At 46.6% G+C, this 26,150-nt stretch overlaps 1 protein-coding gene and 1 long non-coding RNA gene across 4 annotated transcripts in view; one reads left to right on the top strand and one right to left on the bottom strand.

Annotated features, from left to right (window-relative positions):
- The window catches only part of BCL2 (BCL2 apoptosis regulator), a 164,842-nt gene that overhangs the window by 89,791 nt on the left and 48,901 nt on the right, over positions 1 to 26,150 (top strand). The window lies entirely within an intron of this gene.
- On the bottom strand, positions 18,342 to 25,908 carry LOC116572437. 2 transcript variants are annotated; one of them, XR_004278322.1, is made up of 3 exons: positions 25,016 to 25,906; positions 24,009 to 24,161; positions 18,342 to 18,858 (listed from the first exon to the last, which is right to left on the bottom strand). It is a non-coding gene; the product is annotated as an uncharacterized LOC116572437 (long non-coding RNA). The 2 variants fall into 2 exon arrangements; XR_004278321.1 differs by lacking the exon at positions 18,342 to 18,858 and adding an exon at positions 23,491 to 23,890 and having other exon boundaries at positions 25,016 to 25,908.

Genomic DNA, 26,150 nt, shown 5'->3' on the forward strand with positions numbered 1-26,150 from the left:
AACTTTGAGTCAACCTTGAAAATATGCAGATGGATGTATGTCAGGGTGAGATCTGGTGAAAGTTTCCATGAACATGGTTTATATTTTAAATGCTTTTAAATAACTGTCGATGTGGTGTTAGAAGCAGGTGGAAGAGCTGCGTCTCACAGACTATCTCCTGAGCTGTGCAGGGATGTTTGTCTCCCCTCTTCTCCAAAAGGCAGCACAGTACCATTCTCTCCCCACTCACGGCCTCTCTGCCTCTATGTCATGGACTGTCTGGTGCTTTCTTTTCTCATTCTGGCTGCAAGATCTGCCACTACTTCTCTTATCCTTCTTTGTTCTTTCTGCCCCTCTTTCTTCCATTTCTCCCATATTTCTCTGCTTTCCCACAAAGAGGCTTGGCTTTTGCAGCTGTTGCCAACCATTGAGATTGCATTTTTGGACCAGCAGGCCCGCCCTCCCACATCATTTTGGGTGCAGCCTCAAGGTCATCGGCCTCTCTTAGCTGCTTTCATTCCTAATTTTTCTGTTGACAGACCCTCTGCCTGACACAGATGCTTCTCCCATACCCCCTTAATTTTGTTTTATCTGCCATCATTTAGGAACCTTGAGTCCCTGAATGCCTGAGGCTTCCCTGTTCTTCGAGGTAGAAATAGATCTTATCTCTGAGCGAGCTCTGACCAGCCCGTTCTGTTGGCTGCTGCTGTCCTACCAAGTAAAGAACCTTTGGGTTATTATGGATTGTTAGAACTGTGTGGAGAACAAATGAGGTAATCTAGAATATTGTTTCATTGTTCCTCAATGACTGTTCTCAGTGTCAGGGACAGTCATGAGTAGGATTCTGGTCCCAACGCCTTAGTGCCGAGTCTGCTCACAATTGTAGGTTAGACAAAGCCTAAACATTATTCTGATATTGTGTGTGTGTGTGCATGCACGTGTGTGTGCGTGTGTGTGGTTGAATATGTACAACTTGTCTGAACACAGTAGCTCTGTGGTTTATCTTTTTACTGAGAACTGCTTTTTTTTTCCTTTTCTAAGAAAATGCCAGTTTTCTAAACTGAAGTCCTTCTCGTGAGCTCATCAGCAGTGAGGGGTGTTGTGTGAGGACGTGTTTGTAATAATAAGACCAAACAGTTGCCCGATTCAGGTGACTTTAACACCAATCACGTTGACTAAAATAGTATTATGTGATGCTGGCATGTGACATTTGAATATTTGCCAAAGAAAGCACTCAGGTCACTGTGGCTGGCTGCAAGAGTGAGAGATTTTCCTGTTCTTTTTTATATATTTTTGTTTGTGAATCTGAAACCAAACTTTATAGTTTGGGGAGGGAAAGTGACACGGACAGTCAGCATGAATCTGTTTACCTGCTTTTCTCTTGCATGGCTCATAAGAATTCAGGTCCCTTAGTCCTAATCAACTGCAGTGTATAAATTAGGGGACATGCACCTTAACAACTTTGACATTTCCAGATAGTCTTTCTCTCTCATACCTCTTTCCCCAAGTCCTTCCCATAATTTTTCATCCTTTATGTAAAAATAGCAATCTATGTTTGAAACAGCTTAGAATTCACACCTAAGATACCTGGGTCCCACTTGTGCCTTGTGGCCACGTATTGCTGTGACAGTCCCTCTAGCCTTGGTTTTCTAATCTCTAAAATAGGACACCCTACCCTACCCACCTCATGTGGCTGTTAAAAGCACCATAACTTCCTGCCTTTCCTTCTTTCTTTTAGAGAAACTCAGAATTTTCAAAACTATCAAATGCAGTATTTGGGGGGTCATTTAGAAATTGTTCCTAACAAGAGAAGACAACTGTGGAAATGCCATATTCTAATATCATATTTGTTAAAATCTGCCCCCTCCACGGAGCAAAGCGGTGACATTTCTGATAAAACCTGATTACATCCTGATAAAGCCTGTGCAAGGAACAGGACAACCGTACACATGTCCCTGGCCTCCCAGGATCTCAGACCTTCACTCTGGTGCCTCTGGAGAAGGACCTTTTGCACAGGGCGGCTGTGCCGTATTGGCAAACGCGTCCTTAGCTGTGGGCAGACAGAGATCGCAGCCGAGTTAGAGTAATGCCAAATGCCATGATATATTCTGTTTGGAAGAAAAAGAGCCACCTGTCAGCACCATTTATTGCCGAGTCCCTGTTTCGCTGCACATGTCTGAAGGACTGAAAATAAGGCCAGACTCCCTAAAACAAAATGTAAAAACTCAGGGGCTTCCAAAACTACCGAGCTCTGCCTCCGGGAATTCGCTAAGTATTACCAATGACCACTTGTGGGCTCTTGTGGACTCAGAGACTCTCATGGGCTCAGAAATCCGGAACATGGAGGTTCAAGTCAAGAGAACCATTTAGAAAACTGCCCTCAAGAGACAGTTTTCGGAAGGCTCTGGAAAGACGGGAAGAAACAAGAGGCCATGAATGATGAGCGGCCACGGCAAGGACAGAGCAGCCGTGAGGTGAGGACTTGACCTTCGGAGTGAGCTGTACTGGAGTCAGCCAGAAGGACAGGAGATCTGGAACCGAGTCAGGACAGTCCGGTCCCGAGTGGGGATCCAGAGTACGAGTGACAGGGTCCAGCAGGAGGGCCCGGGTCTCCAGGGTCGGGCTGAGAGAGAAACCACTGGGTTTCCATAGCGGAGTTGTGCAGGAGGGGTTGGCAAGAAAGTAGCAAAGCCACAGCGCTGGGGGCGGGGGGGGGGGGGGGGGCAGGCGGGGCTGAACAGCCAGGAAGGCCGGAGAGCCTCGTGGGCAAGATAAGCACGTTCTGACCAGGACTGAACTGAAACCAGAGAAAATATTCCCTCAATCTGGTGTCTTTCATTCGTTACAAGTTCAGTGTCTTTGTAGTTCATTCACAACAGAGCCAAAGGCATTTAAATGTATATCCTCGTGCTGACGGGAATGTTAGGAATGAAGGGAGTTGGACCCGGAGAACATGGGAACAGGGCAGCGCCCCTTGAAGCCCTCGGTGAGGTAATAAAGACACGGCACCAACCTTACATTCGCCATTTTGTGAAGAATAAAGGCTCCTTCTGTCTTGGGCCTGAAGTCCGTGCTACCCCTGTCCCAGGCCTCCCCCACGAAGGCCTCCAGGAATCGCTACCCGGGCACTCTACCCTCTGTCCCCTCTACCTCCGCCCTCCCTTTGGGTGGCCAGTCCGGGCCTTGCCAGGGGTTTCCATGCTTCCCTCACCTTCCAGAATCTTCCCCATCTCCCCTTCACTGCCTCTGCACGTGTTCCGGGCTCCGCGTCCTGGAAACAATCATCTTCCATCCCGCAGCATCTCCGCCCTGCTGCCGGCTTCCTGTGGGGTTTCAAGCTCCTGCAAAGCTGCGTGGTCTCTGAGTCCCCTTCCTCACTCACCTTGTCCTCCCAGCCCTCCAGCGAGCGGGGCTTGTGTTTCTGTCGCTCTCACAAAACAGCCATCTCCCGAGTGGGTCACGTACCCGTTTCTGAGGACATCCAGAGCCACGACGTTTTCCTTTTCTGTGGCAGTTGGAACCTGGGGAAGTGTCTCCCTTGAAACACCCACCTTCTTGCTTCTGTTACACAAGCCTGGTTGTTCCTCGACTTTCCCTGACCAGAGCCTCTGGTGCAGCACCGCCCACCTGGTGATTGCAGACGTCGGCCCCAGGGCAGGATGGGCTGCTTCTCTCTGGTTTCTCCCTCCTGGAGATCTCACGGACTCCCTCTAAGCTTTTCAACTTGGATGCAAGGTGTTCCCACACCCCCACCTCCAGACCTGACAGACAGGTCTCCCGCTTTCACACCGGATTTCCAGCTCCCTGCTGGTCCCAGCAACATGGATGACCTACTGCTGTTGAGAACCCCGCTCTGCCTCTCCCTCTCCCAAGCCAGTCTCCGGTAACGGGGGCACCACGTCCTGGTCCCCGCATCTCACTCATGTTTGGTTCCATCTTTCTTTCTCCTGTGTCTGTACTCTCACTGATCTGTCATGTCCTCCATTTCAGACTGTGTCTTCATGGTGTTCTAGAGGTGAAAACGGATGGTTAGTCTATTACATCCTTACTTGATCTATATAAGCACAAGAGGTCTAGGTCAAGGGAACATAAGTCTCACTGGAATCATAAAAACAGAGAGTCATGGCCCCTCCGTCAACTCCCAGTCTTGAGCCACTTTGCAGACCCAGAACCCTTAACTGGGGGCGGCTAGGTCCCCCATTCCACAGCCAAAATGTATATTGTTAATCTTTCTCCCAGTCTTCCCCAGAGGGTCCTCCAGCCTTTGATCAGAGCAACTGTGCCCTGGGGAAAAGAAAATAATCAGACCTTTTGAGGATTTTTGGACACTCGCTCTGAACGGACATTAATCCCAGAAAACCCAAAGCGTTGCTGGGGGTCGCCCGTCCGAGGTGAGGTGATCCCGGCAGCTTGAACTTCGTTGAGCTGGTCCCCACAGCACTTTGTGCAGGTGGAGGGGGCTGGCCATCCTCCCCGTTTTCGGCACTGCCAAAGCATGTCTCCACCGTTTTATTCCTGGGCTCCAGACTTCCACGGGTGCCTGGTTCTGGGAAAGAGCCAGTCTTCTTAGCCTGATCGTTAAAACTGTCCACTGAGAATTCTTCCCCTCTCTGTAGCCTCCTTGGCCACGAGTCCTCAACCCAGACCACTGCCCTGCGCCCTCTGCATCCCAGCGTACAGCCCCCCAAACAGGGCATGCTTTCTTTCCTCTCGCTTTTGCCTTTACTCACGCCGTTCCCTCCATCTGGTATTTCTTCTTGGCTCCCTTCTCTGGATTTGTGTGGTGCCTGTTTTTAGCACAAATATGCCATGTCCCCTTGTAAAACCTTTTTCTGCATTTTGGTCTGTAACAGCCAGGGAAATGAGCAAGAAAGCATGGGTTGATTAATTCACCAGTCTTAGGGGAATAGTAGTGGTCCTTCGAGGTGTGGGTGGTTCCCAATCTTCGTCAACAAAAGATTGCCTTGTTTATACCTGTCCTTCATAGTCAGCATTTTCTGAAATCTGCTTAGGGTGAAAGTGAGTTCTTTGTGTTTTAAAAAATCATATGGGAAGCTCAGAAATAAGAAATGTTCATTTTGTTTAATGGCGGGTGTAAATTCCACGACAGGTGGCCTCTCAACTTGCCCAAATGAAACAGACTTGGTTGGCTGACACCTAGCCACAGAGCGGGAGCAATAATGGCCAGGTGGTGGGACCAGGAGCAGATGGGAAATATTTACTTAGATCTTCAGTTCTTCTTGTTAAGGGTCCCTCTAATCAAGTACCTCCCCTCGGCTGTGAAATAAACTTTCAGTACGTTTGCATAGTCTTTTCTTTGAAAAAGTAATCTCTGTGCCAGTTTCTCCTTTTTTCCAAAGTCGGCGTTAGAATAACCAGACATGTCAGTGGAGTCTGTCAGGCCTGACCACTCCCAAGTTTTATTAAAAGTTTCCAGATCTCAGAGTCAAAATCAAAACAAAAGTTAAGTTGCAAATGTGATAAATCTGGGGATTTTCGGGGGGGGGGCGGGGGGATCAAATAAGGCACCGTCCCACCCCTGGGGCGCTGTGCAGGCTCTGCACAGAAGACAGAACGTCCTCATGCCTGGTCAGTCACCCCAGCCCTCTGGTAGATCCAGGCCGTCTAGTACCCCAGGTGTTAGATCCTCTGGAGCTACCTTTGGTCTTCAGGAAACATAATTCTCCATACATTGTTAGCCATTAAACAACTTTGAATTATTCTTCTTTGACTTGGGCAGCATGGCTCTGTTGCTGGTTTTCTTCCCATTTTTCCGACTCCCGCACTTCCATCTCCTCCTACAGTATTTCCGAAGCATTTCTGTAGCACCTGCTGGGGGGGCCAGAGCCATGCTTAGGTGCCTGGATCCATACAGAACGAATGGGACATGTCCGTGCTCTTGAGGGGCTCCCCGCACCGCCCCCTCCTCTGCTCTCCGTCCTCCATCTGGAACTCTGAGCACTCGTGGTGCTCCCCAAGACCTTTCCCTCCTTCTCCTGTCCCCCGTGCTCTTGCCCCTTCAGAAAGGCCTTTTTTTCCTCATGGTTTCAATCATAACACTATATTCCCAGTTTTATTTTCTAGTCTGTAGTCCTGAATTTTCTCCTGCTTTCCCTAGAATCAGTGTGTCCCCAGGCCAGCCAGCTCCTCACAAGTGCTCCCCTCCTCTGTCAGGATCGGGCCAGGTTTCCTTTTTGCCCCCAAACCCCCAAATCTGGAAACCATCATAGGTCACACACTCCTCTTTTGTCTGTGCCCAGAAATCAGTGTTCAGGTTTCCTCTGACCTGCCCATTGATTCTTTCCTTCTTTAACTTTTGCACCGCATCCGTTCCGCCTGGTGCTGGTGGGCACACAGTGGCCTCAGCCCTCCCAGTGAACCCTGTACATCCAAGCCAACATCCCCTTCTTTAAATCCCACCTAATGGATGTCCCTCTCCTTACGTGGCAGAGAAGGTGTCTTACTCTTTTCAAAGTAAGGGAAGGTTTCTAGTGAGAATAGTCAAACCCCGAAATGGGTTACAGAGAAAGCTTGTTGGCACCCTCTTTCCTAGAAATGCTGAAGTCGTAACAGACAAACCGTCCACTGGGGCCTGAGCACAGACTTCTCCAGAAGCTGGAGGATAGGAAAGAGGGCCACCGGTGTTCCGTTCCCACAGCCCACTTAGCTGGATCGCTTCGTTTGCTTGGCAGGGAGTTGACTGCAAACTGCTGCTTACTCAACCACAGAAGTGAAATTTGTTACTTATGAGAAATAATAAAAGATCTTTCTTTTTCTAGACTTCCTCTAGTCAAATGGGTCTGTTTTCTTTCTAAATGGAGGAGTTTGTTTTGCTTTTTTTTTTCTTTTTTCCCTTTCGTGGCATTCAAATTACCTTTTGTATATACTCTCCCCAGTAGTTCAGAGTATGTTTACAAGAGAAGCAAAGCTCCAAATCATAATGAATGCTCACCATTTTCCTCGAAGATGGTGTGCGGAGTATGTGCACAGATGGAAGAAGGTAGGCTGTTGAGGGTTTGATGGACTCACCAGCCTTAACAGTGGACATTTCTAGCATCGTCAGAATGTTCTTCTGTATTTCTTTGGCTTAACAACTATTCACTGAGCAGTCGCTCTGTGCCCTGCCCTGTGCTTGCTGGTTGCGGAGGAAACAAAATGTGTAAGACATGGTCTCTGCTTTCAAGTCACTTACAGTCTAGAGGGAAGATAGAATGTATTACAAAAAAAGGATTATCCTAGTTCAAAGGAAGGCCATCGTGGAGAATCATGGGAGACTTTGTAATAACCACTTTGAAATTCTACTTTTTCAAGTTTTGTCATTTCCGTCCTATATTAGCCTGGTTTTTCACTTAAAAATTATTTCTGATCATCCATTCACATGGTTTGTAACTGAAACAATTCAGAAAGATCTTTATTGATACATTTCACTGCCACCTCTGTCCCTAGCTACCCAAGCAGCTAGTCTCCTATTCCACTGAAACAGGTATGTGAATGTCCAGTGTCTCCTCACATGAAATAATTACATTTGTATTCAGATTTTCCTTGCTTCTTTTTTTTTTTAAAAGATTTTATTTATTTATTTGACAGAGAGAGATCACAAGTAGACAGAGAGGCAGGCAGAGAGGGAGAGAGAAGGAAGCAGGCTCCCTGCTGAGCAGAGAGCCCGATGCGGGACTCGATCCCAGGACCCTGAGATCATGACCTGAGCCGAAGGCAGTGGCTTAATCCACTGAGCCACCCAGGCGCCCCCAGATTTTCCCTGCTTCTTAAGGCAGAATCCTATTTGCCTTATCCTTCACTTGGCCTGTGAATTAACAGTTCACCTCAAAGGCCTTAGCATGTCAGTCCGCAGAGTGGATCTCCCTCTTTCTTTGTCGGTAGGACGACACCGTCACAGCATCCCACTGTTTCGGAGATGCCTTAGTAGATGGGTTTTCTGTTGCCACATAATAAACTGCCCCAGGACTTTGCGGTTTACAACAACAATTTTATTTATTCACAACTTTGTGGATGAGCTGTGTGGGGTCAGCTGGGTGTTTTTTTCCTCTGGTTTTGCCTGGATTTACTCAAATGGTTGAGGTTATCTGGCAACCTGACTGGGGCTAGATGCCCAAGATGGCTTCACTCCATGTCGGTGATAGAGTGGGACCACGAGCTGGACTAGCTTGACTAGTCCGGGTCTACTTCCCGTGGTGCCTGGATCCCAAAGGCAGAGAAGAGTCAAGCCCCCAGTGCAAGAGGGCTTATTAAGCGTCTGCTCGTATCTCACACGCTAATGTTCCATTACCAGGTCGTGGGGCCTAGCCCAAAACCTCTGTGGGAAGGACCTTCACAAGGGAGGGAACACCTTCAGGGAGGGGTTCATCGGACGTCCCTGTGCTACTGTCTCCCACACCTGTCTCATAACTACCTTATGGATGGACACCTGGTTATTTCCAGTCTTTCAGTGTTACAAATAACGCTCCAGTCGACTGCCTTGTCCATTATTCAACTCATACGTGAGTAGGATAAATTTCCAGAAGTGTATTGCTGGGGCAAAGGGTAAATGCTTTTTAAATTATCTATCTATTCTATTTCTGTGGTGCTGTTTCCCTGGTTATTTTAAGCTTGTGTCCTTCTGTCACTTGTGCAGGAGCTTTGAAAATGTGAAAAAAGTTTGGATAGGAAATGCATATAAACTGAATTAATTAGAAACTCATTCCTAAAATGGAAAAAAAAAAAAAGCTATACTAGAAACCAAATAATGTTGAATAAAGTAACATGCAGTTGAATAAATAGGCCTATTATTATAATGGTTTACATTACTATTGGGTTTACAGTGTAAAAACTGTTTGCTTGTGATAACTTACATAATTCTTTCTCACAATAATTCTGTGAGTTAAGGGTATAATTGGCCCCTATAATATATCTGTAGATTGGCATATATATATGTATATATATAATGTGTGTTTATTTTTTAAGACTTAGAGAAGTTACATGACTTGCCCCCAACCAGTGGGTTATAGCCAGGAGATAGATAGATAGATAGATAGATAGATCGATCGATCCCCAACCCTATAACAATAACCTTGACCTTTTCCCATTCTCATTTGTAGGGATTTGTGTCTCGTGTCTTAGCTTAGCTTCCGTTGGCATTAATTCGCTCTACTTGCTGACTTGCCATGCTAATATATCACAACCACAAAGGAAGCTCTCTTTTAAAAATGACAAATAGTTTGTTTCTAATTTCCAAACCCTTGGGAAGCATCCCTAAGGTTTTCTCTTGTTTTGCTGGTGGTATCGTTGTCCACACTGAGAGCTCCCTTGCTGATCTTAGTCACTAGCAAATCTTGAAAGAGGAATTCTCTTTAAGCCCATATGTTAGCTTTCAGCCTTTAGGAAAGAGGAGTTATTTTTAAATAAAACCTTGTCTTGGCCCTCCTGCAGCGGGCATGGAAAGTAGACTGTTTTCTTTTTTTCATTCACACTCAGACATTTTCATAGGGGCTTGGTCACGGCAAAGTGGGCCCCACGTACAAACCACCCACTTCCCTGAAGCATGATTGATTAGCAAAGCTGTTCTGCCCAAGGGCAGCCTGTTTGCCTGAGCCGGGATGTTGACAGGTTCGACATGCCCAGATTTTAAAACAGGTCTGTCATGCCCAGGCTGCAGGCTGTGGGCCAGGCTTGTTCTTGAGGGAGAAGAGAAGAGAAAGGATACACTTTGGGGAGCAGAGCAGGCTGCATGGATCAGGAACCACCTCACTTTCTAGAATTCCTGAAACATGGCAGCTCAGGCCAAGGTTTGTACTTGCTGAGAGAGCTCCTAAGGGTGCCGGGTCATGAATACCATATTGCAGAAGAAATGTCAAGTGCAGGCGAATGGCAGGTTGCTTTGGCCAAGCCTGTGGGGATGAGAATGGACCCCATTTGATGAATCTCTCGACTTCAGAGGGAGGCATTCATTTTCAAGGAAGACAGAACTTTGATGCCCAGTCAACGTCAGGTATGCCGGAAGTTTGGGAATACAGCCAAGCAGTGACCCTCCCAACCCGATGGGGTCTTTCATGTCTGTCTCCTTTGGGGCCTCCATCAAGGTGAATTGTATAGAGCAGAATCCACATAGATGTGTGCTCTCCAAATTCTAAGGCTTAAGGTGGGCTTAAAAACCATCTTGTCGGGGTGCCTGGGTGGTTGGGTCAGGTGAGCGTCTGACTTGATTCAGCGCAGGTCATGATCTGCTGGTTGTGGAATCCGGTCCCGTGGCGGACTCCACACTGGGCTCTGTCTGCTTGGCATTCTCTCTCTCCATCTCCTTCCGCCCCTTCCCTCCCTGCCCGCACCCCCCCGCCTCCACTCTTGAGCACGCACACTCTCTTTCAGTTAATTAATTTTAAAAAGAGAAACCATCTTGTCCGGGCCTCACCATTTTAGAGATGGGTAAACTGAGACACAGGACGGTTGGCTCCATGGTCTCATAGTGTGCTGTGGCAGGGCCAGGTCTTCTGACTCCTCATGATGTCAGTAGTCATAGAGACGTGCTGCCGATCTTCTAACGAAGGTTCAGTGAATGAAGGAATATGTTAATTTCCTTTTTAAAGAAACTTCTTTAAAAACCACTCATTCAGGAAGGCCGCACAGGGTCATCTACTTCATTTACTTACATACTAGCCTTTGGTCACCCCAGGGACATTCCGTCAGGGTGATAGGAAAGGGGGGGTAGTTTATAAGGACAAATCGATTAGTGTCCTCAGAGAGACTTTCAGGAATCTGGGTTTCGAGGCATTTTGGCCATTGTACAGAAAGTCTTCAACATCAGCGTTGGTTGAAAACATGGACTTTCTTACTGTGATGTGTTACCTACTCAAGGTGCAGATGGCCTGATAGGGAAACTTCAGCCCGATGCTAAGATACAAGTCATCATAACATTTTGACACCTGCCAAAAGAGTGTCTCGACTCTTACTTTCCTCTCCAAGGTGTAAAGGATGAGTCATATCTCCCTTTTTGGGTATAGGTCCATCAGTGTCTTGCCGGCCATGGAGAATGGCTTAGAAACCCATTTATCAGAATCTGCAATGTGTTTCACATTTGGTTTCCTGTGTGTTGTGGAGGAAAAACCTGCAAAGAACAACAAGGAGGGATTCCAGTGAAATGCGGGCTCTGCTTTGCTCTAGCTGGTGTGAGAGGCTGTGTAACTCTAAGAATACCGGTAGTGGTATCTGTCTACATTCTAAGAATTTAGGGAGGCGAGGTTTGTACAGAATTAAATCACCCCGTCACATCTGTGAGGCTTCCCGCAGAACGAAGGCAAAAATAAACCTAAACAAACAAAACAGGAACATGTCTGAATGCAGGGAGATGCACGCTTCTCAAACAGTAAAGGTTTTGAGTTGGCCCTTGAATATTTCACTGGAGACGTACTTGCTTAAAAAGATGCTTTTTTCTCTCTCTCTCTTTGGTAGTGTTCTTTTGTTAATTGTTTTGCTTTTGATTCTCACTATCATTTTTAACCCATTGGAAATGTCAGGGTTTTCTTGATAGAAAGTGGAGGGAGGTTAAGATTCGGTCTCCCACACCACGGAAGATTCCAGATGGGCTAGCTGGAACGTGCATGTGTGTTTCTACATGTGTATGTGTTTGTGTGTCTGTGTCTGTCTGTATTGTATCTCCATATCTGTGTGTGTGTGTGTGTCTCAGTACATCTGTGTGTGTGTTTCTGTGTCTGTGTGTGTCTCTACATGTGTGTATGTATATGTTTGTGTCTGTGTGTGTCTATGTGTCTCAGTGTGTGTGTGTGTATCTGTGTGTGTGTGTGTGTGTGTGTGTGTGTGTGTGTACGCAGGTACGCAGCATTGTCAGGCTAAACCTTCCTTCAGCGTCATGCTTCCCTTTTCCTCATCCCGAAACCACTTTGCTTTGTTATTAAAGCAAATAGAACCACTTTCTCACAAACTCAAGACCAGGTAACCTGAAGAGCTCAAATAAAATCTACCTCATGACCCAATATTAAAAAACAGAAATTTTCCATGGAAAAAGCCCCGCACCAGACCGAGGAAGGCAGACAAGACTTGAGTCTTTTGCTTGCTGGTACTTCTTTTTTACCCCCTGCAAAGAGGGCCGGCTCACAGACTCCACATTTTGGTTCTCCATATCGGCCCGATCGTGGTTTTTCATTTGAATTTAAAATAGTCAGTGATCCTTGGAGAAGGATGAAGAAGCTAGGTTGACTATTACGTTATCTTATGAAAGCTCGCCTCCCCCAACCCCCCTTCCCCCTCCCCCCGCCGCTTCCCTCCCTCCTCTCCATGACTCGGCCTGTTGTTTGCTCTGATTTCCAGATGTGAGCCAGCACAAGGCCCACTCTGGAGGGGACAGCCACCTCCCAGGCACTGTTCCTCCCTCCCAGGCAGCCGCCCCTGAGGAACTTTGTGGAAAATGAAGTAGTTCAGCATTCAGTGGCATCTTGCCCGTTTGGAGCAGGACAGACTATAGCAGCACATGCTGATGGGGACAGCCCCCCAGAGAGGGGTTCTCCCCATGTGACAGACCCCGGGCTAAATGCTTACCTGACCCCTCTGAGCCCTAAAAACCCGCTGGCAGGTATGAGAATTGTTCGTCATTTTCAGACAAGGAAACCGAAGCTCCGAAAAGTGAATGATCTGTCAATAGGGATACAGTTCGGAAGGGACGGGTTGGGCCTTGGGCCAGACTGGCCTCCGAAGGCCACACTGTTGGCCCCCGCAGCCGCCCCAGAAGAAGCCGAAACCTTTCATACCCTGTAGACTCGATTTCACCTATGAATTTGGTCGCCACATGTCACCAAACCAAAATGTTCTTCCCTGTCTGGGGAAAAAAAAGTTACTTTCCCTCACTGGGTGTTGATCATCGTCCAATTTTCTGTTCTAAGAAAGAGCCACCTGTGAAGGAGATAGATTTAAAAAAGGATTGGGTTTTATCGTGAAGTACAGCCCAGGAGATAGGGTTGAGATGCTCAAGTTTTGGGATTTGTATTAATAATTGTATGTTTATTTTAACGATGAAGAGGAAAAGGAGGTTAAAATGTGAATTCAGAAATCTGAGAAATGTAACTTTTTAGCCAAAGCTGCAAGGAGCCCATAGCTGTGATGCATCCAGGGGTGGGGACACCAGGCTCCTGTGTGCCCAGCCTTCTGGAAGGCCGTTCACATTTTCTCCTGTGTGGTAAAGGCCCCGCGCGCTTCTTGCTGCCTGGCTTGACTAAGCGTGTTTACTGCATGTGATGCTCAGCTTCTCATTAATTTTCCACGGGCTCACTTGGCTTTGATCTTTTCATTTCGAGGCCCAAAAAGACCATATGGAGGGAGAAAGGATCACGTTGTATCTCCTCCAATGTGTGTCGTTTGACCCCAATGATGCCTTTTAATCAGAGAAAAGGTTTTAGTAACCAAGTGACTAAATTAGACCACTACCCTTCCCCCGCCTCCTTTACCGAAACTTAATTAGTATTGACTCTTGGCTAAATCCCATTTCCAAACCTGCAGAAACGAACTTTTTCTGTAGCTGAACCTTTTAAAGTTACGTATTTGAAATATTTTGAAACCTCAGAGAATAGTGTTTAAACAAGTTACGCATTGATTTCCTCTTACCCTGAATTATTTCTCGCCTGATTTTCCTGAGGTTGTTCCTGAAACATTCTTTGTGGTTCACTGAACACAAAAAACAAACCATGTACCAGGTTGGGTGAGTCTGGAGGGATAAGGGAAACATGGCAATTGTTCCCAAGGAACGTACGGCTCGTCAAGGAAATGAGACACTTCAACAAATCGCCATAAGGTAAAATCGAAAATTGTCAAGTGCTATAATTTTAATGTTGATTACTACCTACCTAAAAGCTGGTTAAATTACAGTTTTATTGAATGCTAACGAATTATTACTCCCCTCCTGCACAGAATTTTTAAAACCCTTTGCTTTCCCAAGCTTATAATTATGGTGACCACATTTTCCGTACCCAAAATTAAGACACATGGTCTGACAAAGGATTCTTGTGCCCCTCCTGGGTGTGAGACCACCCATAGTTGGATTTTTTTTTTTTTAAGCAGGCTTTCATACGCAGGCTCTATAAAAATAGAAGTTTGTTAAATAGGCATGATTTTAGACTTTTCATTAAAAGCGACCATACAAACAGTTATTTTATTTTGTATCTGAATCCACATGTTATATCCTAAAGCACTATTTTATAGCTGAAGGGTATGTGTTAGCCTATTCATAAGAACACACTGCTGGATCGAGTAATAATACCAGCCATTATCCAGGTGTAATAAAAAGGTCCCCAGCGGTCTGCTCCAGGTCTTTAATTTCCCTTTTAAGGTAGAACTCCTTATTTTACTTTCAAGGTTCCACGTTTTTGAAACTTGCAAATGATTCCCATCGAGGCATGCCAGATGTGAGCAATTGGGAGCAATGCTTCTTGAAACGAGGCTAGAGGAGTGGATTGTTTGTCCTGGTGTTCGCCCGCTATTCTCATCGGCGGTTTCGATACACGTAATTTTGCACAGCAGCGAGGCCGTGTGGGTGGATACCAGCCCGGGCCGCCATCGTCCCAGGCACTACGAGTTTTGAACTTCAAGAGATAAATTAGGTCAGTGTTGGTCATTGAAACTTGGTGAAACCGAAGTGTGTTTGAGCAAGTATTAAATGACTTTCCCAAAAAGCCACACAACCTGTCAGTGGCCCGGCCAACTCCCGATCCCCAGGTTTCTGACCAGCCGTGGGTTCCTGCTTCGCTGGGGATCATTGCTGATCCATGAGTCTTTGGGACCCGACTTTTCCCATAGATGCTCTGCGGCTGAAGGATATAGTTGAAGCCACTGCTCTCTTTAATAGATGATTTGAGCCTTTATTCAGTAAGATGGCTGCATGTCTAAGTTGATTATCTGAATGCATGTCCGAATACATCTCTTCTCTCAAAAATACGGGCAAGTCAGTGATGAAGATGATTTCTCATTCACGTTCAACCTCATGTCGCTATAACCTCCCATTCATTTATTCAGTGCCTCTTGATTGAGCCTGTGCTCTCAGACGGGCACCTGTCTGCGTCCTGTAGCTACAGCTTTGAACAGACAGACATTCTAGTCCTTTTGTGGCATATATGGCACTGGATGATGTGCATAAATGTATCCAAAAGATTAAAACTCTTTGCTTGCTCTAAGTTGGGATGACCCTGGGCGCAGAAAGCCAAAGCAAAAGTGAACTGACATTTTTTGGATGTCTGCAGCTTTGTCGTGCGCTGGGCTGGATGCCTGTGAAAGATGAATATGATTATCACTGCTCTTTACAGATGAGGAACCAAGGCTTGGGAATGTAATCAGTCTTGTTCAAGGTCATGCTAGCAAGGAAATAAATCTACTCTGGTGTCTTCAGGACCCTTCTAGATGTGGTCATATGCATTTAGAACTGTGTATTTGCTGTATGGCCACATCTTGGAAAAATAAGTTGACACACATTTTTGCCCATGTTAATAATCGAGATCAAGAAATGTCATGTCAGGGGGTGCCTGGGTGGCTCAGTTGGTTAAGCGTCTGCCTTCGGCTCAGGTCATGATCCTGGGTGCCAGGATCGAGGCCCGAGTCGGGCTTCCTGCTCTGCGGGGAGACTGCTTTTCCCTCTCCCTCTGCCCCACCACCCCACCACTCATGTGTTTGCTCTCACTCACTCACTCACTCAATAAGTCAATCTTAAAAAGAGAGAAAGATCATGTCACTGGACTCACTTGAAATGTCACTTGAGACTAAGCTGTAAGTCCAAGTTCGCTTCACCATTTATATCAGTTGGTTGACGTTTCTGAACCACCGTATGCACTCTAGTACGCATTCACTCTAGTACTCTCAACTTTCATAACAAGTATCTTCCACAGACACCTCCCCCCAGATCAGCCATTTGATGACCACAATAACATGTGCTTCTCGGATAACACATGACCTTTCATTTGGCTCAGAGCTTAGTGGTTGACTTTGCTAAAAATAGGTCTTTAATGGTTGAGTGTGACATTCATCATGGGGCACCGGTACTCGGGAGTTTCTCTCTTTGTATCATGAAACGGGCCCATGATGGCTGCCAAATTACTGAGCCTCATTTCTTGGATGAGACACGTTAAGCGTGTCAAGGATAGTTCCTTGCATTTTGGTCCCCAGAAGTAGTGAACAGGAAAGTGTGGCAGCTGCCAGTGTTTGGGGACCCTATCCCTTTGGTGTATCTGAACACAGAGGCTAGACCGGGGTGGGATTTCAGGGTCAAGGAGCGAGAGGCTGGATTAGGTCTCGAAGCTGGGACTTGGTTGAGGGGTGAAGGGAGAGGTCTTTTGTTGACTTGGATCTTGACCGAACGAGGTTTGATGTAATGGCATGTGCTGTGGTTGTGGTGTCGTGCTGACGTCATTGCAAGAACCCAGCGACCATCAGGGCTCCCCAGAGCCTCACCGCTGGTTCGGGGGGTGTCGGCTGCTTCAGGTCCTCTCCTACCCGCAGACTTTGGTCACCTCTCTAGTTTGGGGACTTTGTGGAAGGGGTGTATGTCGGTTTATCTATCACCCAAAATACTTCCCATCATCCTTGGGCCACCATCCAACTTACAGCTCTTGAACTCATCTGTGCACACCTGTCCTTGGCTCACCGGCCACATGGGCTGAATCCCTGATCCTGTGGCCCAGCCAGCTCACCCCCTCTCAGGTCCTTCCACTACCTGTGACCTTTCCCTGGATCGCACTCCTCCTGATGGTCACAGCGCCCCTCTTTCTGGCCTTTCAAATGTTGAAATGTCACTTCCTCGCAGAAGCTCCCCCTGATTCACCCAGGCCTTCCCTCTCCTGTCACCCCACTTCCGTTCGCCGAGTATTTTCATATTACGCAGTCAGTGTTTTACGTGTATGTTTTTGAGCTCCAAGAAAGCAGGGGCCATGCCTGTCTTACTTGCCACAACATCCCCAGCCCCTAGAGCACGGAGCATGTAGTAGTTGAATGAACAGCTGTCAAGTGAAGGAAGGAGGCACCCAGATTGCAGGTGACTTAAATGTCACAACTATACTTTCAGATGATTTTTCAACATTGCAAAAGAAAAACTAGTTCTTCTTCTTCTTCTTTTTTTTTTTTCATTTCCCATTTCACCTCGATATTTAGCAATTTCTGATTGGTCAGTGATTAGTTAATTACACGGGAACAGCCTGTCCTCAGGGGACCCAAGCCCACTGCTGTTTTAACCTTTGCAAACGAACTGTCCTAAAACCTTACTCTCTGGCACCGATTTCAGAATCTCTACTTAATGCATCAGAAACCTGCAGGGCTTCTCCCAAATTCCAAGGCTGACTTCATTTCTTCAGAAAGCAGCCGCTGTGCACGGGTACCCGCAGCAAGTGATTTCACAGAAACCTGCTTCAGATGCTTACAGAGAGTTTGATGTATTTCACACACACGAAAAGCACTTTTTCATTTGAGTAAGTTAGTGACGCTCTTGAATACAAATGACCTGTTTCTGAATATACCAGAATCTCACTAAAATTTTTCTGGCTAGAAAGTCGAATTCAGTGGAAGAGTGGCCTGTCACAGACAGATCAAGGGGATTTATGGTTACTAAAATAAAGATTCTCAAAGTGGTTTCATTTTCTGGGGGCAGCCCCATCGTTTCTCGAGCTCAGACGCCGTTGCCAGGGACTTGACCTTCAGAAGGAGAGACGGGAGAATCCTGCCCAAGGGGTTGGTGGTCATGGTCCTGCTGTCTGAAAGTGGGCAGTGGGCTTCACTCAGGCCCACAAGAATGTTGGTGTTTGGCTTCAGATACTTTATGGAACATGTTTGTACTTGGGTGGGGGGAGTCTTGTTAATTTGGGGAGAAAATGTAGATTGAGTTTCAAAAACCTGATATTTGGAAAACTTTCTGAAAAAATGTCTTTTCATATATTCGGATGCCTCGGCATTAGCGAATCAAAGAGAATACACTGCGGCGTAGCGTCTTGCCGGCAAGCTCTGCATTCCAAACCAATTACTTTTTTGGTCTAACCTCAGTGATGCAGCTGTTAAGCGGGACATCGTTATTCAGGGCGTGTATGACAGAGCTGGGTTGGACTCTGAGTAGGGTAATAGTCTTGTTCACATTTTTTATCTTGGGAGGGGAGCATCTCTTCTTGTGCTCAGTTTGAGAGCAAGAGTGACGTCAAGACTTAAGTACATCAGTTTTCTAGTTAGCCGAAAGAAGAGAGAGGTGTCCTGCTTAATTCAACTTTCTGTTCCACCCGGAGGTATCCCAAAGACCACTTCTCTATGGCCAGTGTTTATTGAACTCAAATAGGTCAAACTATATGTGACACCAAAACCATACCAAACACCTGTTCATCTCTTTCAATGGTCAGAAGATATTTCTGGATCTCACCAAGCCTTGGGTTATCAAGGGAAACAGCAGTTATTAGGATTTGGGGGCCAATAGAAGCCTGGCCTGTTACTGCTGGCTGAAAGGGGCACTTGTGTTGCCCTTGGGGAGAGTTGGGGTGGGGGCTGGGAGAGTGGGAAATGGGGGGGATAGGCTTTGCTATCTTCATCACTGTCACCAGAGGTGAAGGACGGCCATTTTTCCACGTCTCCTCAGGTAATCTGTGAGGCTTTTATTGGGTTTATAAATACTTACAAATAGACCCTAAAGTGAGATAATGTCTGTGAAGTACCCAGTGCTGAGACTAACACACGGAGAAACCTTGAGAAGTGCAAGGTAACTTAGATGCGTTTGTCTGTGATTTGGTTTGATTTATTGTAGCTTTTTTCTTTTGGGGGCCGGAGAGCTCTTCCTGGCCTCCTTCTTGGCTGGAGAGACGTAGATACCTAAGCTAGGAGGAGAACCTTCTTGACCTCCAGCATTGTTTACATTTCCAAAGGAAGCATCTACAGATGAGAAAAGTAATAGACTATCATGAAGTAAGGGTAAATATAAAAGGGTAAATATTTAAATCAGTTAAGATTATGACCTCGGGTTGTACCTTCTTCTCTGGGGCACGTCTAGAAAGAGAGAGAATTAGGAGAAGCAAGTGTAAAACAGAGTTTGGGGGTTCCCCCGCCCCGCACACACACCATTAAAGGAAGGTATAATCTCATGAATTTTTGGAGGGCAATTTTGACCTCAGTTTTGAAAATACTCAGCAATTTCACTTCCAGTGTTTTTTTCCCTATATATATGAAAGACATCCATCATAGCATTGTTTTACCCTGTTTTTGCGGCAGAAGCATAAAACAAACTAACTGGGGAAGAAAAAGAAATATGTGTGTAGAGGGCTGGCTAAATGATGGTCAATTGATATTATGAAATTAAATACGGCTATCAAAAAACATGATAGATGTTCATAAAGTCAGGTAGAAAGATGTCTGAGATCACTGTAGAGTAAAAAAGTTGAAGTCTGCATGGAGAGTACGATTTCACAGATGAGAAAAAAAATTAGATGGATATATATACATGCACATACATAGATTTTTCTGCAAAAATATAAAAATACTGTTCTAGTAATATAATTGGATAATTATGGAGTATTATAAATTAGGATCAATAATTATGACCTAAAGTAATACAAAAGAAGATCATTGACATACCCATATTGTTTATAGTAAAATGGGTATTATTAAAATGCTTAAAAGTTGTTAGTCTTAAGTATGTTAGCTACTTTCTGGTTTGCATTATAATTTATTTCTTATGCCCTTATGCATATCACATAAACAATTAAACTTCAGTCCAGCTTAGAGTCATTCATAATTTCCAAATTGATGTTTTTATTGTTCAACCAATGGTGTCAAAGACAATGGTGATCACACTGGTCATTATTACTGAACTAGGTGCTAAGCACTTATATTTTCTCTAAACCTCACGATATCCTGAGAGATGGTGAAGAGGTGGAGACTATATCCACTGACTTAAGTAACTTGCCAACGTTGTGTAGCCAGAAGTATGGGAGCTAGCTCTCATTGACGGCCTACCGCCAAAGACCATGCTACTTCCATATGCCGTTCTGAGGTATGGCACTGGTGAGTTAATTTCTCAGAGTCTGTTTTGTTGTTGAAACAGATAAATTTGAAAAAATATGTAACAGAACACATGCTTTGTTTGCTATTTTCTTGCTTTCTAGCACATTCCATTCACCATTGTTATTACTTATTCTGTGCTTCACATTTGTCTGAACTCTGAACATATAACTATGAAGCTAATGGAAACTTCCCAAGCTCGTTTGATTCTGCTGATATTTCCATAGTGGAAATGCCAGCCCTGCGTTAGCAGGGCCAAGTGGAGCCCTCCATCTGAACGCTGCTCCTGCCTTCAGGGTTGGACCTGATTCAGATTTGAACGCCATACCGTGGTTTCTTTTCTTGAGATAAAGAACAAAGAAAAATTTTGAAAAAGCAAAAGCTGCTTTTGAAACACTCAAGTAATGTAATTTTTCTTAGCTGAACTAATTTTAGGCTTGGCCTGGTTTTGATTTACGAGATTGCCGCAGTTCCGTCGGGAACACGCAGGGTGGCTGCATACACGTCACAGACACAGTCAGAGGAAGGCTTTCCCGGGGTGCCTGGTGGCTCTTGGTTTCGGCTCAGGTCATGATCTCAGGGTCATAATATCAAGCCCTACGTTGGGCTCCGTGCTCAACAGGTGGTCTGCTTGGGATTCCCTCTCTCTCCCCCCGCCAAGTAAAAATAAATAAAATCTTTAAAAGTGGGACAAAAAAAGCCCATTCGAAGCCTCCATCTCCCTTCCTTGCTTTTCTGCCCCCCTTATCCATTCTTCCATTCAACCCTTCCCTGAGACCTGGTCTTCAGGTGATCCTGCAATGTTCTAAGGTCAGTGGGGTGGGCAGAGCTATGGGACTGTGCCTGCCAAATAGGGAATCCAGTCCAGTCTTAGGAAAATGTTTTTTAAACTCAGTCCTACAGGAAAAATAATCAAATTGCCCAGTTACCTGTAAAGAGAGAACAGAATGTGCAGAAGCCCGGAGGTAAAAGAGAATGCAGCATCTGTGAAGCTGCGAGTCTCCAAGGGCCTGACCTTGTCTTTTGAATGAGGATATTGACTACAGATTAGTTCCTTGACCTGGTTCAAGGCCCGTAATATCAGGGTACAGAACCTCCTAGAATAAGTGGTTTTGTTTCTAAACATCCTTCCAACACCCACCACTGCTTCTGAGGCTGTTTAGGACTCCTATCTCTCGTGGCTGGTCCTACCTGTGTCATCTTCCTAAATTCATCCTGGCAGATGACACAGCTGGGCAAGGGCAAAACCTTAGGGGACGCCTGTGGAAGGGAAGAACTGCTGGTTCCTGGACAGGAACAGTCAGCATAACATCCTTCTCCTTATCTTTTTTGAAGATTTATTTATTTATTTGAGAGAGAGAGAGAGAGAGAGAACACAGGTGCACATGCGTGTGAGTGGGTAGAAGGGGCAGAGTGAGAATATCTCAAGCAGACTCTCACTGAGCTAGGAGCCCGTGGGGCTCAATCTCACGACACTGAGCTCATGACCTGAACGGAAACCAAGAGTCGGACCCTCAACCGACTGAGTCACCCAGGCGCCCCATATGTCCTGTTTTTTAAAACAAGGAAATGCTTAAGGCTGACGTTTCTGTTTTCAATAATGAAGATGGGTATTCACATGAGGGGACGACAAAAGGAAACAGAATACCCCAGCCTTAGAGGCTAAGCATTTGGGCTATTTTTATGTGTCACCAACAGAAACATCAAATGACAACTCTTGTTTCATTTCTCTTTATGCATTGGACACTAAGGCCTGCTTCTAAATCTTAAGTTCTGTTAACCCCTCACAATGCACAAACCTAGTTTTGCAGTTTGTACACACCAGAATTTGGGGCTCTTGTCTGTCCTCCAGCCAGTTAAGGAAGCCTTTCTCCGCATTCTTTTCCTTACTCTGCCTTATCATCTAAATTTATTTTTTGCCCATGAATATGAAAACTGAAAAGATGAAGACCACATTTGAACATGCATGTGTGCCAATGTGCTCATCAACCTGAAAAAACAAGAATCATATGTATATTGAACTTCAGAAAGTCCACTGAGTGAAAAAGGCAATTGTACTTGAGGTTTTAAAATGACAGATCTATTCCAGTTCAAAGTCAGTTATACATTGAATGGTGAAGGATAAGAAATAACACATGTTGGGGGGGCCTGGGTGGCTCAGTGGGTTAAGCCTCTGCCTTCGTCTTGGGTCATGATCCCAGGATCCTGGGATCGAGCCCCGCATTGGGCTCTTTGCTCAGCAGGAGAGCCTGCTTCCTCCTCTCTCTCTCTCTGCTGCTCTGCCTACTTGTGATCTCTCTGTCAAAATAAAATAAATTTTAAAAATCTTAAAAAAAAATAATACATGTTTACTATTCAGGGACAAGAGTGATCATATCATGTACAAAATGAATTGAGTTAAAAAAAGAACCAGCAAAATGTGATTCTTCTAATTGTCAGCAGATTTCCACTAATTATAAGTTAAATGTAGTCAGTAAATCCCTTAGATAAAAAAGCTAGTTGAAAACTGAGAATCCTGTAGTAAATATGAAGTCTTTTTGGATATATTAGTCACATGTATGTAATAAAGACAATAAATCGACATAAGCAAAGTTATGATGAAATGTGTATAAAGCACTTTGAACTCCACAGAAGTAAGCAAAGTATAAATAGATAGCGTGCTCAGGCGGAGAGAAAATCAAATGCTATTTTAGCACTTGGTCTAGTGGTGATTTATTATTCAGGCTCAGCAGCTGAGTCAATGTTTATATGGTGTTTTATATTAACTGAGACAAAAAGGGTCTGTACACATCAGCGTCTCGGATAGATCACTGAGTGAGCAACAGAAATGGCACCCAATGGCCACTCCCTGACGAGCCAGGGATATATGACGTTTTCAGTATTCACCCTAAAAATTGAAGATGTTCTGACGATTTTGTCTGATAACAAAGAGAACTTGAAGAGAGGCAGTAGAGCAAATGTAATGGGAGAAGCCAGGGACATGGTTAATACTCCAAAGCAGGACCCAGACTGCCTGGATTCAGAGCCCCGCTGTGTTGACCTTGGGCAAGTCACTTCTCTGGGCCTTCCTTGTTTCTTCATCAGTAAGTGGGATCAGTAGCGGGCCCCACCTCCTACGCTTGTGGCGGCAGTGAAATGAGCGTTAGCGGTGAGACAGTGAGAATCGCGTGCGATGCAGAACGAGCAGAAGCTGTTCTTTCTCCGGCTGCGCGCGCGTTTCACGACCATCTCTCGAGCACCTCCCTTGTTCCCACCCTGCTCAGCCTCGTCCGTACCTTATGAAGTTACAAACGACGGCTAAGTCTATCTGACGTCAAGACCCCACCTTTTCTCGCAACAGACAGAGCAGCTTTTTCTCAGAACACGTCTCACAGAAAGCCTTCTGAGATTCCTTCCGCCTAGTTCTGGCTCACTCCTTTATCGGCGCGGGCTGCGTCTTTATTTGTGCCACTGACGGTGTTTGGTTTATTTCTTGCGTATACCTCCCCACTAGACCCTGTGTTCTTTGAGAGCAGGCATCTCTCAGACTCCTTCTGGGCAACCCTTCTGACTGAAACTCAGTCTGATCCTAGTAGAATCAGGGATGGTTGAAGGAATAAACACCAGAATTTACGGCTGCTGTGAAATTTCCCACGGAGCTAAGAGGTAGAACGGATGCTCGCTTCTCCTTGCCCGTGGAAATTATGCACAGCCTCCAAGCCCTGTGAAACTCTGGTCGTTTCTGAATCTAGTCTTCGCTCCAGAAAAGTATCTAAATTCAAGAAGTAGCCATGAAAGGTCTTCTACAGTGTGTTGGGCTACCTGCATGGGAAGACTGAGAGTGGGACTCCAAGAGACTTCTGAAGTGTGACCACGTACAGGGTCTGAACCTCATCTTGGCTTTTCAAAGATTGGGTGGGTCCATTCCCTAAAGACAGATCCATCTCTCAGGGCCTGACTCCCATTAATGCCCCCCACCCCCACCCAGCCAGGTGTTCACACCCCAGTGCCAGCCTATTGATTTGTAAGCAGACACGTGTGCTTACCTGCCCCAGCCCCTGGTTTCTCTGTGGGTAGATTTTCTTGGGAAGTCAGGTGACCTGAGGTCACGTGTTGAGCCCAGAGTCTGAACAAAGGAAGCTAGGAGACTGCGTTGGTGGTCGAGGGAATGGCACCAAGATGATGTCACACACTTATTCCTAAGAGAAGGAGAAAGGTTGGCGGGAACACTGCCAATGTTGGCCTTTCCAGCTGACGGAACAGCAGCTGACAAGCCTCTGTTCTGATTGGTGTAGTCATCCCTGAATGCATCATTGGGATGTAGCCACACCTTTCAGGATCTTGTCCATTCTGTTTCTTTAAGGTGCCTTTCTCTTTCCTGCTTCGGCTGCCCCATGTCTGTGCCAGCGTAAACCTGGAACGGTGCCTATTAGAGGGGCAGGGCCCTGCGGCCCATGCTTCACGGTGCACCCCCTTCAAAAGAAGCTCCAAGTCAGTCGATAACAGAGGAGCAGAGTTGTTCTTGCTAAAACAAGTCGCACCGCTTCAAGTACACAAGAGACGGGAAAGAGAAGAGAGCAGGGAGCCTCTCCAGCGCATGTTTACTGTTCCCACTGCGGGACTACAGCTCCCCTTGCCGAGATCTCAGGCACGCTCCTCCTGGGCCCCCCCACCCACGCAGAGGGCGACCAGGGTATCCTCCCCCTCTGAAGTCCTGCCGCGCACGTGGCCACCCGTACGCCACCCTTTGTCCTCCGTCACCTTTCCCAAGTTGGTTTAACTCTTGACGCCTTTGGAAACCCTCTCATTGAGAAGCTGCCCCAAATCTCCGAGGTACCCACAGGCACAGCTGAGCGGGTGGCCAAGCGCGGGGCCCCGTCTGCAGCTGTCTCTCAGGAGGAACAGCTGTGCTAAGCCAAGTGAGTGACGCCTCTGTCCCTTGCCATCTCCATGCACCCACCTCCACGCGGCACAGGCGCAGCCCACAGGGAGCCTTCTGGGATCTGGGACGGGTCCCCGGACATGAGCTCCGCCAGAGGCCCGCTTTCCTTACCTGGGGAGCCGGGGGAGCAGACACACCAGCTCTGCTCTGCTCTTCCTCATTCCTGGCCCAGAGCCAAGCACAGGGGCATCCCAAGGGGTCTTTTCTCGCTCTCCCTGGTGTCTTGCACTCAGGGGGTGGCCTTGCCCCTTCTGCACCCTGATCTGCCGGCTGGGCGTGCTCCCCGTAGAAAGTTCTGCGTGTTAACCTTTCTCAGAGTTTCCTTGTCTGTGGCTAGTAGTGGGTTTAAACTCCACCTTCAGTATGACACGCATTTGCTCCTTCAGTGGTGACCTCCATGCACCAGGCTTGGTGCCAAGAGCTGGGGATACAGTGTGTGCTTTCCACAGCCGTCCCCTGACTTCTGTGGGGTGCGGAAGCCTCAGCTGTTTGTGTAATGCTCCGTCTCCAGCCAGCTCGTTGCCGGTGGGCCACAGTCCATGTTACGCGCACTGTGCTTTGCAGTGAGTTGCTCTTGTCCTCAGGCGAATGCCCAAGGTAGGAACATGGGGTTTGGTAACAGTCTGAAAGACCGCCTTAAGGAGAGTGGTGCAAAGCAGGGCTTGATGTAAAAAAGTTTCCATCCTCTGCCACGTCTGTGTGTGTGTGTGTGTGTGTGTGTGATGAAACCAGGGAGCTGGTTTGCAGAATGGGCCAGTAAGGCTAGTTTTAAGGTCTCCTTTCTGGTATGGGGCTCACCAGGAGAGCGGGGTGGGTGCAGGCACCCCTTGTTTCAAGGGGGCTAAGATGCAGGCGGCTGTGGTTGCTGCTCTCTTTCTCTGTGCCCAACTTGTGGCCGTCACCTGGTCCCCAGCGGAGACCAGCCAGGCCGCACTTTGCCCGTTGAGGTGTCAGGATCCTCACTCCCTGTGCTCCGTGTGCCTTCGGGATATCCGGGTGTCATCTCAGCTAATATGACGGTCACTGGAGGCTGCCTCGTGTTTCTTCACAGCGCCTTTCTTTATGACAGCGGGCGTGTGGTCAACCACCTTCTCGGCCCGGGCGTGTCCAGGTGACATTCCTGGTTCTGCGGGCTGCATCCGACGGGCCTCAAGGAAGTAGGTCTCCATGATCCTAGCTGCTCGCGAGCATCACGCAGGAGAGTTTGTCTGTTTATTTATTTATTAAAGATTTATTTCTTTACCTG

Source organism: Mustela erminea, chromosome 13 (genome assembly GCF_009829155.1).
Source record: "Mustela erminea isolate mMusErm1 chromosome 13, mMusErm1.Pri, whole genome shotgun sequence".
Taxonomy (NCBI): Eukaryota; Metazoa; Chordata; class Mammalia; order Carnivora; family Mustelidae; genus Mustela; species Mustela erminea.